We start from the raw sequence: 14,808 nt of genomic DNA on the forward strand, positions 1-14,808 counted from the left end.
GTCTGTGTGAGGAGTGGCGTCCCACATAGACTTCCAATCCGCGCCTTGTAAGGCATGAAAATGCCCGACGCAGTCCTCTCATGGTCTGAGTTGACATTCCCCTTTACTGGTTGGCTACTGGTGTCTGGTTGCATTCCATAGTGGATCTGCATTGGGACCACTTCTTTTTTAAATATTATGTCAGGTAGTGCTACTGAAGAAGAGAGGCTGCAGAAAGACTTAAACAGATTTGGAGAATGGGCAAAGAATGGGTCATGCACTTTGGTAGAAGAAATAAAAGCATAGTCTATTTTCTAACTGGAGGGAAAATTAAAATATCTAAGATGCAGAGGGATTTGTGAGTACGCGTGCAGGATTCCCTAAAGGTCAATTTACAGATCGAGTTGGTGGAAAGGGGGTAATGTAATGTTGGTATTCATTTTGAGAGGACTAGAGTATAAAAGAAATGATGTTAAGACTATATAAAACTCTGGTGGGGCCTCATTTGGAGTATTGTGAACAGTTTTGTGCTCCTTATTCAAGAAAGGTTGCACTGACGTTGAAGAGGGTTCAAAGGAGGTTCACAAAAGTCATTCTGGGATTGAAAGACTTATCATATGAGGAGTATTTGATGGCTCTGGGCCTGCACTCACTGGAGTTCAGAGAATAAGGGGCAATCTTATTGAAACCTATTGAATGCCTTAAAGGCCTTAATAGAGTGAATATGGAGAAGATGTTTCCTATAGTGAGGTAGTCTAAGACCAGAGGGCACAGCCTTAGAATTCAGGGTTGCCTATTCAGAATGGAGTTGAGGAGGAATTTCTTGAGCCAGAGTGTGGTGAATCTGTGGAATTTGTTGCCACATGTGGTTAAAGGGGCCAAGTCAGAACATGAAGGGATATGGGGAAATAGGAGCTGAGAGGGAAATGGATCAGCCATGGTGAAATGGTACAGCTTTAAGTTCCTTGGGGTCCAGTGCCTTTACTTCCTGAGAAAACTAAAGAAATTTGGCCTGTCCCCTAAAACCCTCACTAATTTTTTTAGATGCACCGTAGAAAGCATTCTTCTAGGGTGCACCACAACCTGGTATGGAAGTTGTCCTGTCCAAGACCGAAAGAAATTGCAGAAGATCGTGAACCTGGTGCAGCACATCACACAAACCAATCTTCCGTCCGTGGACTCACTTTACACCGCATGCTGTCGGAGCAGTTCTGCCAGGATAATCAAGGACACGACCCACCCAGCCAACACACTTTTCATCCTTCTTCCCTCCGGGAGAAGGTTCAGGAGCTTGAAGACTCGTATGGCTAGATTTGGGAACAGCTTCTTTCCAACTGTGATAAGACTGCTGAACGGATCCCGACCCGGATCTGGGCTGTACCTTCCAAATATCCAGACCTGCCTCTCGGTTTTTTTGCACTACCTTACTTTCCATTTTTCTATTTTCTATTTATGATTTATAATTCAAATCTTAATATTTACAATTTTTACTATTTTTAATATTTTTAATATTTAGTATTTGTAATCCAGGGAGCGGGAAGCGCTGAATCAAATATCGCTGTGATGATGGTACATTCTAGTATCAATTGTTTGGCGACAATATAGTATAAAGTATAAAGTGTAAGACTCAATGGGTCAAATACGTTAATTCTGTTCCTAAAACTAATGGTCTTATGGCTTAAGGTGCATTTTCACATCTGTTTGTGTACACTCATGTGTATGTTTGTTTACAGTTGTGCGTGTGAATGCATATGTCAACACACGTGCGAGTGTGTGTGACACTCAGTACACGTGTTTGTGCATTCATGTGCATATGTCCAGTCTTTGTATTCAGTTTCCCTCCTTCAAAGTATGCCAAAAACATTCTTCATTTTAATATTCTGGGAGCAACTGCGTCAACCTCTTTCCAAAATTCATGGTAACACACACAAAATACTGGAGGAACTCAGCAGAGCAGGCAGCATCGATGGAAATAAATAAACAGCTGACATTTCAGGCTGAGACCTTCCTCCAGATCTGCAAAGGAAATGGGAAAACATCGGAACAAGGTGGTGGAAGAGAATAAGTACAAGCTAGAAGGTGATAAGCAAAGCCAAGTGGTTGGGAAAGGTAAAGGGCTGGAGAAGAGGGAATCCGATAGGAGAGGAGAGTGGACCATGAGAGAAAGGGAGGAAGGAGGGGTACCAGGGGAAGGTGATAGGCTGGTGAGAAGAAGTAAGAGGCCAGAGTAAGGAATAGAAGAGGGAAGGTGGAGGGAACAATACTGGAAGAAGAATTCCATGAGCTTGGAGACTATCAAGATGCAATATGAGATATTGCTCCTCCACTTTGAGCATGACTTTGTTGTCTCAAGATAGGAGGCTATTGACCGACACATCAGAACAGGAATGGGGATAGGAATTGAAATCGCTGGCCACCGGGAAATTCTGCTTTCATCGGATGGACTGGTGGTGCTCGACAATGTAAAGAGAGTCAAGGGACCAGAGAAGTTCTGGTGAAGTTGAGGTGGCTGGCATCAGTGTACACATGGAAGCTCTGAATGCATATTACTGAGAGAGACCAGATGAATGAGATGAATCAGCTTATCTACTGATGTCTACTATAAGCCTACTGACTCTCACAGCTATCTGGACTATTCCTCTTCTCACCCTGTCTCTTGCAAAAATGCCATCCCCTTCTCGCAATTCCTCCGTCTCCGCTGCATCTGCTCTCAGGATGAGGCTTTTCATTCCAGGACGAGGGAGGTGTCCTTCTTTTTCAAAGAAAGGGGCTTCCCTTCCTCCACCATCAACTCTGCTCTCAAACGCATCTCCCCCATTTCACCCACATCTGCTCTCACTCCATCCTCCCGCCACCCCACTAGGAATAGGGTTCTCCTGGTCCTCACCTACCACCCCACCAGCTTCCGGGTCCGACATATTATTCTCCGTAACTTCCGCCACCTCCAACGGGATCCCACCACAAAGCACATCTTTCCCTCCCCCCCCCCACTTTCCGCAGGGATCGCTCCCTACACGACTCCCTTGTCCATTCGTCCCCCCCATCCCTCCCCACCGATCTCCCTCCTGGCATTTATCCTTGTAAGTGGAACAAGTGCTACACATGCCCTTACATTTCCTTCCTTACCACCATTCAGGGCCCCAGACAGTCCTTCCAGGTGAGGCGATACTTCACCTGTGAGTCGGCTGGGGTGATATACTGCGTCCGGTGCTCCCGATATGGCCTTCTATATATTGGCGAGACCCACCGCAGACTGGGAGATCGTCTCGCTGAACACCTACGCTCTGTCCGCCAGAAAGAGCAGGATCTCCCAGTGGCCACACATTTTAATTCCATGTCCCAATCCACGGCCTCCTCTACTGTAAAGATGAAGCCACACTCAGGTTGGAGGAACAACACCTTATATTCCGTCTGGGTAGCCTCCAACCTGATGGCATGAACATTGACTTCTCAAACTTCCGTTAGTGCCCCACTTCCCACTCGTACCCCATCCGTTATTTATTTATATACACACATTCTTCTTCTCTCTCTCCTTTCTCTCCCTCTGTCCCTCTCACTATACCCCTTGCCCATCCTCTGGGCTTTTTCCTACCTTCCCCCTTTTCTTTCTCCCTAGGCCTCCCGTCCCATGATCCTCTCATATCCCTGTTGCCAATCAACTGTACAGCTCTTGGCTCCATCCCTCCCCCTCCTGTCTTCTCCTATCATTTTGGATCTCCCCCTCCCCCCTCCCACTTTCAAATCTCTTACTAGCTCTTCCTTCAGTTAGTCCTGACGAAGGGTCTTGGCCCGAAACGTCGACTGTACCTCTTCCTAGAGATGCTGCCTGGCCTGCTACGTTCACCAGCAACTTTGATGTGTGTTGCTTGAATTTCCTGCATCTGCAGAATTCCTCATGTTTGAGATGAATGAGAATGAGGGTGGGGAGGGGGAGGCCATTGGAAATCCTGGTATGGGTGCATGTAAGTCCTGTAGGCAATTTCCTATTTCTGACTGATTCTACTCCAACCCAACCTGCTGACTGAAAGTTTGCTTGAGACAAACTGTACACTCAGTTAGTTAGTTAGTGTGAGCTTTATTATCATTGCTGAGGACAAGGAGATTGCAGTGCTACTCTATTCAGTGCAAAACAGCAGAGTGGCAATTCAATTACTGAAAACTTTATAACTAAATTTAAAATAATGTCCAAGTTATTAAGAATGACATCTAAGTCACAACTGAATTAAAAGCAATCAACTCTAAAAGGGGATATTGTACAGTTGCATGACAGCCCTGGGGAAGAAAGCTCTTTTTCAACCTGGATGTCCATGCAGAAATGTTCCTATATATCCTGCTGGATAATAAGAGATTGAACAGGTGATTACTGGGATGGGATGTATCCATCACAATGTTGCGAGTCTGCTGTAGACAGCATGAGCTGTAGATGGTTTCCATATTTGGTAGTTGTGTCCCAGTGATGTTCTGGGCAGTTCTGGTCACTTGCAGAAGTGTTTTCTGGTTAATCTTGTTGCAGCTACTGTACCCTACTTTCATTCAGTAGGTCACTATGCTCTCAATTACTCATCAATAAAGGCTTACCAGCAGCTTTTGGGGCAGTTTTGCTCTCTTTAACTCCTGAGACAGTATGGGCACCGTTGAGTCTTCCCTACTATCAAGGAGGTGTTGGTGGTCCAAGAGATGTTTACTCCCAAGAACTTAAAGCTGGAGACCTTTTCTACTCCTTCACCATTTATGAGTAGTGAGGCTTGTTCTTACCCTTCTTGATTTCCTGAAATCAATAGTAATCTCTTTGTTTTTTTTTTGTGTTGAGTGAAAGGTTCTAGTTATTGCACAATTCAGACAGTTTCTGCACCTCCTCTCTGTATGCTGTTTGTAATTAATCCAATCACTGTGGTGTCATCTACATTTTGATGACGGAGCTGGTGGCACAGTCACGGTTGAAATCAGTGTAAAGAGTGGGCTCAGTACACAGCCCTGTGGTGCACCAGTGTTCAGGGTTAGGGAGGGTGATATGTACTTGCCTAGTTTGACTGTCTCGGTGCGATTGGTAAGTCCAGAATCTAGTTGCAAATTGATGTATTGAGTTACAGATTGTGTATTTAACAGCTGACTTGATGGGGAGTACGGTTTTGAAGGCAGAACTGTAGTCAACAAAAAGCAGTTGGGTCAAAGTCTCACAAGTAGGAGATACTGCATTCACTTTTTGAAAAACTGGTTATAAATTTCAGCACATTGATGATGCCCTCACACACATCTCTCCATTTCCCTGGACATCCACACTCACCCATCTTTCCCCTGCCTTAACAGGGATAGAATTCCTTTTCTCCTCACCGACCATCCCACGAGCCACCACATCCAATACGCCATTCTCCGCAACTTCCAGCTATCACCTTCTAGCTAGTCCTCCTCTCCCCCCCGCCCCAGCTTTTTTATTCTGGCATCCTCCCCTTCCTTTCCAGCCCTGATGAAGGGTCTCGGTCCAAGACACCGACTGCTTATTAATTTCCGCAGATGTTGCCCGATCTGCTGGGTTCCTCCAGCATTCTGCGTGTGTCACTTCACAATGTCAGACTGCTTTTCTGACACCTGGTGCTAAATCAGAAGCAGTTGCTTTGACCCGAGTATAATAAAGAACAGAGCCTATATCTTCAATCTCTGCATGACATGGTCCTGTAGCGGTAAGCACAAGACTATTACAGCTTGGGGTGTTCCAGACTTTGGAGCTCAACTTCAGCACCATCTATAAGGAGATTGTACATTCTCCCTGTGAACATCATGGGTTTCCTCCGGGTGCTCCAATTTCCTCCCCCAGTCCAAAGACGTACCAGTTGCTAGGTTAATCAGTTATTGCAAATTGTCCTGTGATTAGGCCCGTGTTTAATAGATTGGTTGCTGGGTGGTGTGTTCTGTACAGGGTCTGTTCTGTACTGTATCTCAAAATAAGTAAGTAAATAGATAATAAATATTCTCATGTCACCAGTTCCAGTTGTCCCAATGGCCACGCATTTTAATTCCACGTCCCATTCCCATTCTGATATGTCTATCCACGGCCTCCTCTGCTGCCAAGATGAAGCCACACTCAGGTTGGAGGAACAACACCTTATATTCCGTCTGGGTAGCCTCCAACCTGATGGCATGAACATTGACTTCTCAAACTTACGCTAATGCCCCACCTCCCCCTTGTACCCCATCCATTATTCATTCATTTATATACACACATTCTTTTTCTCTCTCTCCTTTTTCTCCCTCTGTCCCTCTCACTACACCCCTTGCCCATCCTCTGGGCTTCCCCCTCCCCCTTTTCTTTCTCCCTAGGCCTCCTGCCCCATGATCCTCTCATATCCTTTTTGCCAATCAACTGTCCAGCTCTTGGCTCCATCCCTCCCCCTCCTGTCTTCTCCTATCATTTCGGATCTCCCCCTCCCCCTCCCACTTTCAAATCTCTTACTAGCTCTTCCTTCAGTTAGTCCTGACAAAGGGTCTCGGCCCGAAACGTCGACTGTTCCTCTTCCTAGAGATGCTGCCTGGTCTGCTGCGTTCACCAGCAACTTTTATGTGTGTTGCTTGAAATTCCAGCATCTGCAGATTTCCCCGTGTTTTGAGTTCCAGTCGTCTTCTTGGCATTTATCATAAGCAGAATGAATCTGATCACAACCCTGGAGTGACAATTGTTTTGGAATTGATACTTGGAGCAGAAAGCTACCAAAAGAGTGCAGTGCAGGTTAACAATAGAGTACAAGATCAAAACGAGGTAGATTTTAAGGTCTGGAGTCCATCTTATCATGCAAGAGTTTCATTCAAGAACCTGATAATAGTGGGATAGAAGTTGTCCTTGACCCTGCTGGTATGTGATTTGTGTTTTGCACCTTCTGCCTGATGGAAGGGGGCAAAGAGAGAATATCTGGAGTTCGGGGGGGGGGGGGGTCTTTCATTATGCTGGCTTTTTTACTGAGGCAGCGAGAAGTAGAGACAGAGTCCATAGAGGGGAGGCTGGTTTCTGTGATGTGCTGAGCTGTGTCCACAATTCTCTGCAGTTTCCTGTGGTCATGGGAGAGCAGCTGCCTTACCAATCTGTTATGTATCCTGAGAGGTGTGAACTAGTAGATGACCTGAGAGGAGCTAGTGAGGCGTACACTAGAATAGTCAGGAGCAGTGGTAACAAAGCCACAGGCACACACCTATTCCTAACTTTAATCAACTTTCAACCCTTGTTTATCCTCATTCTTCCTTCTTTGGCCCTGTAATTACATTTTCTCGGACAATTCACAATGATGCTCTGTAGGAAAATTTATAATGTTAAAGGAAGTATATAAAAATAATTTGTTTCTTTATTTATAGTTATTTATTTTCTGAAGGAACTAGGTCTCCCAATGTGGCTACATTTTACATTCTACTTAAAATTTTCTGTCATATGATGCAAGATGCTCATCAAATACTTATCCATACAATAGGGATCAAAAAACTTGCAATGCCTGTTAATCATAAACACAAGAGACCCTGCAGATGCTGGAAATCCAGAGTAAAACATACAAAGTTCATGAGGAACTCAGCAAATCAGGCAGCATCTATGGAGAGGAATAAACAGTCGATGTTTTGAGCAGAGACTTCATCAGGATCATTAGACACAGGAGTTCCTCCAGCATTCTGCGAGTGCCTGTTAATCCATAAGACCACAAAACATAGGAGTAGAATTAGGACAGTCAGTCCATCAAGCTTGTTCCAGCATTCAATCATGGTTGATTTATTATTTCTCTCAACCCAATTCTCCTGCTTTTTCTCCATAGCCTTTGACGCCCTGACTAATCAAGAACCTATCAATCTCCATTATACGTAAATATTCTTCTAATAGTCACTGAAGTAATAAGAATGTATTGAAGCCAATCTGGAATACATAACTTTCTGTCACAGTAGAGTGTGGCCCTCTGAATGACCTAGCTTACTAGTTGGAGCCACAACCGTTCTGTCTTCTCAAATATCATCAGGAACGTATTAGTCCAATAGCATTAATATTAGACCATTGCATTACCCACCTCAGTGATGCCAACACTTGTAACCTTTTGTTATGTCAACTAGTGTGTAAAAACACACCATACAGTCTTTCAGAGCATAGAACAGTACAGCAGAACAGGCCCTTCGGCCAACGATATTGTGTCGACCCTTAACCTACTCCAAGATCAATCTAACCCTTCCCTCCTACGAGTCTCATTTTTTTTATCATCTATGTAACTATTTAAGAGTGTCTTAAATGCCCCTAATGTATCTGCCTCCACCACCACCTTTGACATCCCCTCTACACTTTCCTCTAATCACCTTAAAGTTATGTTCTGTGGGATAGCATGGTAGTATAGCAATTAGTGTGACACTATTACAGCACCAGTGATCTGGGTTCAGTTCCCACAGCTGTCTGAAAGGAATTCATATGTTCTTCCCGTGACTATGTGGGTTTCCTCTGGGTTCTCCTGTTTGCTTCCACATCCCAAAGTCCTCTGAATATGTATGTATGCATGAGTGGGTTAATTGGTCAAATCAGTGTAATTAGGCAGGGTGGCTCATTCAGCTGTAAGGGCCTGTAACTGTGCTGAACCTCAAAATAAATAAATAAATTAGTGATTTCCACCCTGTGAAAAACTTCTCTGGCTATCCACTCAATATATGTCTCTTTTCATCGCGTTCACCTCAATCACACCACCTCTCACCCTTTCTCTGAAGAGAAAAGCATCAGCTTGCTCATCCGGGTTGGAAACCAGTTTAATGATATTTAACATTGCTGATGTTTCTGTGTACACCAAATGCTATATCTAGCTTGATATCCCTCACACTTGCCCTTAATTTAACTTGTTATATGAATGTTCATTTTTCTTCCTTGCAGTTGGAAATGATTTTTCACTTGGAAATCTGGTGATAATGTGGCTAACAGAACAATTTGCCCAAAAAGGCTGATAGTTCTCATTTGTCCTTCAAAGTTCAAAGTAAATTTATGATCAATGCACATATACTGTATGTTACCCTATACAACCCTGAGATTCATTTTAGACCATAAGCCGTAGGAGCAAAATTGGGCTATTTGTCCCATCGAGTCTGCTCCGCCATTCATTCATGGCTGATCCTTTTTCCTCCTCATCAGCCCTACTCCCTGGCCTTTTCCCCATAACCTTTGATGCCATGTCCAATCAAGAACCTATCAGTCTCTGCCTTAAACACCCAGCAATCTGGCCTCCACAGCTGCATGTGGCACCCTCTGGCTAAAGAAATTTTTCTGCATCTCTGTTTTAAATGGACACTCTTCTATCCTGAGGCTGTGCTCTCTTGTCGTAGACTCCCCCACTGTGGGAAACATCCTTTCCACATCTGCTCTGTCTAGGCCTTTCAAAATTTGAAAGGTTTCGATGAGATCCCCCCTCATTCTTCTCAATTCCAGCGAGTACAGACCAGAGCTATCAAGTGTTCCTCGTAAAATAACACTTTCATTCCTGTAATCATCCTTGCAAACCTCCTAAGACCCCCTTCAACACCAGCACATCTTTTCTTGGATTATTCGCAATATTCAAGGTGAGGCCTCACCAGTGCCTTATAAAGCCGCAGCATCACATCCCTACTCTTATATTCTAGACCTCTTGAAATGAATGCCTTCCTCACCACCGAGTTTACCTGCAAGCTAACCTTTAGGGTGCTTTGCACAAGGACTCACAAGTTCCTTTGCATCTCAGATTTTTGGATTTTCTACCTGTTTAGAAAATAGTCAGCACATTTATTTCCACGAACGAAATGCATGTCCATGCATTTTCCAACATTGTCTTTCATTTGCCACTCTCTTGCCCATGGCTCAGCAAAGTCCTGGAGCCAGTGCAATTTGCCTATCGCCACAATAGGTCAATGGAAATCTCAATGGCTCTTCAGATGGCCTTAGACCACCTGGACAACACAAACACCTATGTCAGGATTCTGTTCATCAACTATAGCTCGGCATTTAATACCATCATTCCCACAATCCTGATTGATAAGTTACAAAACTTGGGCCTCTGTACCTCCCTCTGCAATTGGATCCTCAACTTCCTAACCGGAAGACCACAATCTGTACAGATTGGTGACAACATCTCCTCCTTGCTGATGATCAACACTGACACACCTCAGGGGTGTGTGCTTAGCCCACTGCTCTACTCTCTCTATACCCATGACTGTGTGGCTAGGCATAGCTCAAATATCATCTATAAATTTGCTGATGATACAACCATTGTTGGTAGAATCTCAGATGAAGATGAGAGGGTGTACAGGAGGAAGATAAACCAACTAGTGGAGTGGTGTGACAGCAACAACCTGACACTCAGTGTCAGTAAAACGAAAGAACTGATTGTGGACTTCAGGAAGGGTAAGGCGAAGAAACACATACCACTCTTCATAGAGGAATCAAATGGAGAGAGTGAGCAGTTTCAAGTTCCTGGGTGTTAAGATCTCTGAGGAGCTACCTGGCCCCAACATATTGATGCAGCTATAAAGAAGGCAAGATAGTGACTATACTTCATTAGGTGTCTGAAGACACTTGGTATGTCAACAAAACCACTCAAAAACTTCTATAGATGTACTGTGGAGAGCATTCTGATGGGCTGCATCACTGTCTAGTATGGAGGCATTACTGCACAGGACTGAAAGAAGCTGCAGAAGGTCGTAAATTTAGTTTGCTCCATCTTGGGTACTAGCCTACAAAGTATCCAGGACATCTTCAAGGAGCGGTGTCTCAGAAAGTCAGCGTGCATTATTAAGGACCTCCAGCACCCGGGGCATGCCCTTTTCTCACAGGTAGGAGATACAGAAGCCTGAAGGCATACACTCAGCGATTCAGGAACAGCTTCTTCCCCTCTACCATCTGATTCCTAAATGGACATTGAACCCTTGGACACTACCTCAATTTTTTAATATATATTATTTCTGTTTATGCACAATTTTAGCTCCATTCAATATACATATACAGTAATTGATTTACTTTTTTTCTTCTATGTTATGTGTTGCATTGAACTGTTGCTGCTAAGTTAACAAATTTCACAACACACTCCAGTGATAAAAACCTGATTCTGATTCCGATTTTGTTTAAGTCCTTCTGTAGCCTACCTGTTTCCTCAACACTACCTGCCCCTCCACCAACCTTCATATCATCTGCAAACTTGGCAACAAAGCCATCTATTCCATCATCTAAATCATTGATATACAGCATAAAAATAAGTGGTCCCAACACTGACCCATGCAGAACATCACCAGTCACTGACAGCCAACCAGAAAAGGGTCCTTTTATTCCCTCTCGCTGCCTCCTACCAATCAGTCAACACTCTAACCATGTTAGCTACTTTCCTATAATACCATGAGCTCTTAACTTGGTAAGCAGCCTCATGTGTGGTATCTTGTCAAAGGCCTTCTATCAGTCCGAATATATAACATCCATTGCATCCCCTTTATCTACCCTATGCATAATCTCCTCAAAGAATTCTAACAGGTTCGTCAGGCAAGAATTTCCCTTAAGAAAACCATGCTGACTTTGGCCTATCGTGTGACAAACAAGAGAAAAGCTGCATATGCTCGAAATCTGAGCAACACACATAAAATGCTGGAGGAATTCAGTAGGCCAGGCAGCATCTATGGAAAAGAGTAAACAGTCGATGTTTCGGGCCAAAACCTACTGAAGGATTCCAGCCTGAAACGTCAACTGTACTCTTTTCCTAGATGCCGCCTGGCCTGCTGACTTCCTCCAGCATTTTGTGTGTATTGTCCTATCTTGTCCTGTTTCTCCAAATACTCCATCCTTAACAATTAAGGCTGGAGGAGAAGATGGCGATGCGAAGCAGCTTGCAGTGGCCCCTCCGGTGGTGATGTCTGTTATTTGGCAAGTAGGGTGCTGTGCACAATCCTGATTTGATGGAGATGGACGTGAGAGCACTGAGGAACATCTGGTGAAACTTCTGAAATGCTTGCTTCGCTGCTGCTGCTACTGTGTGGTCCAGAATCTCTGGAGGAGAAGGCCCCAAGTCCTCAGCTTTGCTTGTTGCTTGGCGGTTGGGGCGGGATCGAAGCGCTTGGCAGAGGATGGTGCTCGGTGTCGGCGAGGCTGGTCGGAGGCTCGAAGTTTTCGGACGGACTCAGAGTCCGCTGCGGTCGGGTGCTTCTAATGGTGCTGAATCGGCAAGTTGGCGGCGCTTGGAGGTTCATGGCGAGGAGAGTTCCTCCCTTCTGCTGCCTGCACGAGATGACGAACCTATTGGGATTTTGAGACTTTTTTACCCTGCCCATGGTCTGTTCTTTATCAAATTCTGGTATTGCTTTGCATTGTTGTAACTATTTGTTATAATTATGTGGTTTTGTCAATTTTAGCCTTGGTTTGTCCTGTGTTTTCTTGTGGTATCATTCTGGAGGAACGTTGTATCATTTTTTAATGCATGTATTTCTAAATGACAATAAACGAGGACTGAGTGTCCTCATAAACTAATCTAATCTAAAATCTAAAATTGACTCCACCATCTTTCCAACCACTGAGGGTAGGTTAACTGGTCTATAATTTTTTTTCTGCTGCCTTCCTCCTTTCTAAAGAGTGCAGTGACATTTGCAATTTTCCAGTCCTCTGGCACCATGCCAGCGTGCAATGATCTTTGAAAGATCATGACTAATGCCTCCACAATCTCTTCTGCTACCTCTTTCAGAACCCTAGGTAGCAGTTCATCTAGTCTGGGTGACTTTTGTATCCTTTTGTCTTTCAGCTTTTGAGCACATTCTCTCTTGTTATTGTAACTGCACTCACTTCTCTTTCCTGTTCTCTCATGCCCTTCAACATCTGGCAGACTGGTAGTATCTTCCACAGTGAACACTGATGCAAAATACTCATTTAGTTTATCTACCATCTCCTTGGTCCACCTTATTATTTCTATGGCCTCATTTTCTCGCATTTCTATATCCATTCTCAACTCTCTTTTAATTTTTCCATACATAAAAAGCTTTTACCATCCACTTTGATATTGTTTGCCATCTTGCTTTCATATTTCGTCTTTTCCCTCCTAATAATTCTTTCAGTCGCTCTTTGGAGGGTTTTAAAAAGCTTTCTAATCTTCTGTCTTCCCACTAATTTTTGCTTTGTTGTATGCCCTCTCTTTTACTTTTCATTACCTTTGACTTCCCTTGTCAGCCACAGTTGTACTATTTTGCTTTTAGAATATTTCTCTGTTTTGGAATACATCTATCCTACACCTTTCTCATTTTTCCCAGAAACTCATGCTATTCCTCCTCTGTTGTCATCCCTGCCAGCATCTCCTTCCAATTTACTTCGGCCAATCCTCTCTCATACCACTGAAATTTCCTTTACTCCACTGAAATACAGTTACACCAGACTTTACTTTCTCCCTATTAAATTTCAAGTTGAACTCAGTCATATTTCGATCATTGCTCCTAAAGGTTCTTTTCCCTTAAGCTCCCTAATCACCTCTGGTTCATTATATAACACCCAATCCAGTATAGCTGCTCCCCTAGTAGGCTCAAATGACAAAGTGCTCTAAAAAGCCATCTTATAGGCAATCAACAAATTTTCTCTCTTGAGATCCATTGCCAACCTAATTTTCCCGTTGAAATCTCCCATGACTATCATAACATTGCTCTTTTCTATTTCCTGTTGTAATCTGTGGTCCACCTCCCAGCTACTGTTGGAAGACCTGCATAGAACCACCATCAGTGTCCTTTTACCCTTGCAGTTTCTTTAACTCAACCCACAGGGATTCAACACCTTCTGATCCTATGTGACATCTTTCTACTAATTTGATGCCATTCTTTACCAGATGAGCCATGCCACCCGCTCTGCCTACCTTCCTATCCCTCTGATACAATGTATAACCTTGGACATTCAGCTCCCAACACCAATCATCCTTCAGCCACGATTCAATGATGGCCACAACATCGTTCCTGACTACCTGCAACAGTGCATCAAGATCATCCACCTCATTTCCTAGCCTCCGTGCATTTTCTTGCAGGCATTCACAGTAAATACAAGAAACACAATAGAATCCATACTAAACAGTATGGACAAATAACCAATGTGCAAGTACAAAAAGTAAATAAATAATTAAATAAAAAGCAATAAATATCAAGAACATGAGATGTAGAATCCATGAAAATGGGCCCATAGGTCGTGGGAACAGTTCAGTGATGGGGTGAGTGAAGTGGAGAAAAAGTTACCCCCTCTGGCTCAAGGGCCTGATGGTTGAAGGGTAGTAACTGTTCCTGAGCCAGGTGGTGTGGGTCCTGAGGCTCTTGTACCTTCGTTCAGATGACAGCAGCGAGACGAGAGCATGACCTGGGTGTTGCGGGTCCGTGATGACAGAGGCTGCTTTTCAGTGACAACACTCCATGTGCCAAATGGTGGAGAAGGGTTTACCCGTGATAGACTGGACCATGTCCACTTCTTTTTGTAGGAAATATGGCATCTGTGGAACACCTGGGCTGACAATTTTATATAAATTTTTTTGACATCCTTGTGGCAATGATGTCACATTCATTAGTCACAGAGAATAAAAATCATAACGGGAGAAGGAGACCAGTAGACAGCCTGCATATTGATGGCAACTGCCAGCACAAAAGCAAAGCTCAAGGTGATCAATAACATCCTGTTGAGATAACAGTATCTGTTCAGAATGCTAACAAATACCCGGAGTGAATTCAATGTGGTGATATGCAATTAGAATTATGATCATGGTCTTCTGCTGCTGTAGCCCATCTACTTCAAGGTTTAGTGTGTTGTGCATTCAGAGGTGGTCTTCCGCACACCTTGTCATCTTGTACAACTCTATCAAGTCACCTCCCATCCTC

This window comes from Mobula hypostoma, chromosome 2, assembly GCF_963921235.1.
Source record: "Mobula hypostoma chromosome 2, sMobHyp1.1, whole genome shotgun sequence".
NCBI lineage: Eukaryota > Metazoa > Chordata > Chondrichthyes > Myliobatiformes > Myliobatidae > Mobula > Mobula hypostoma.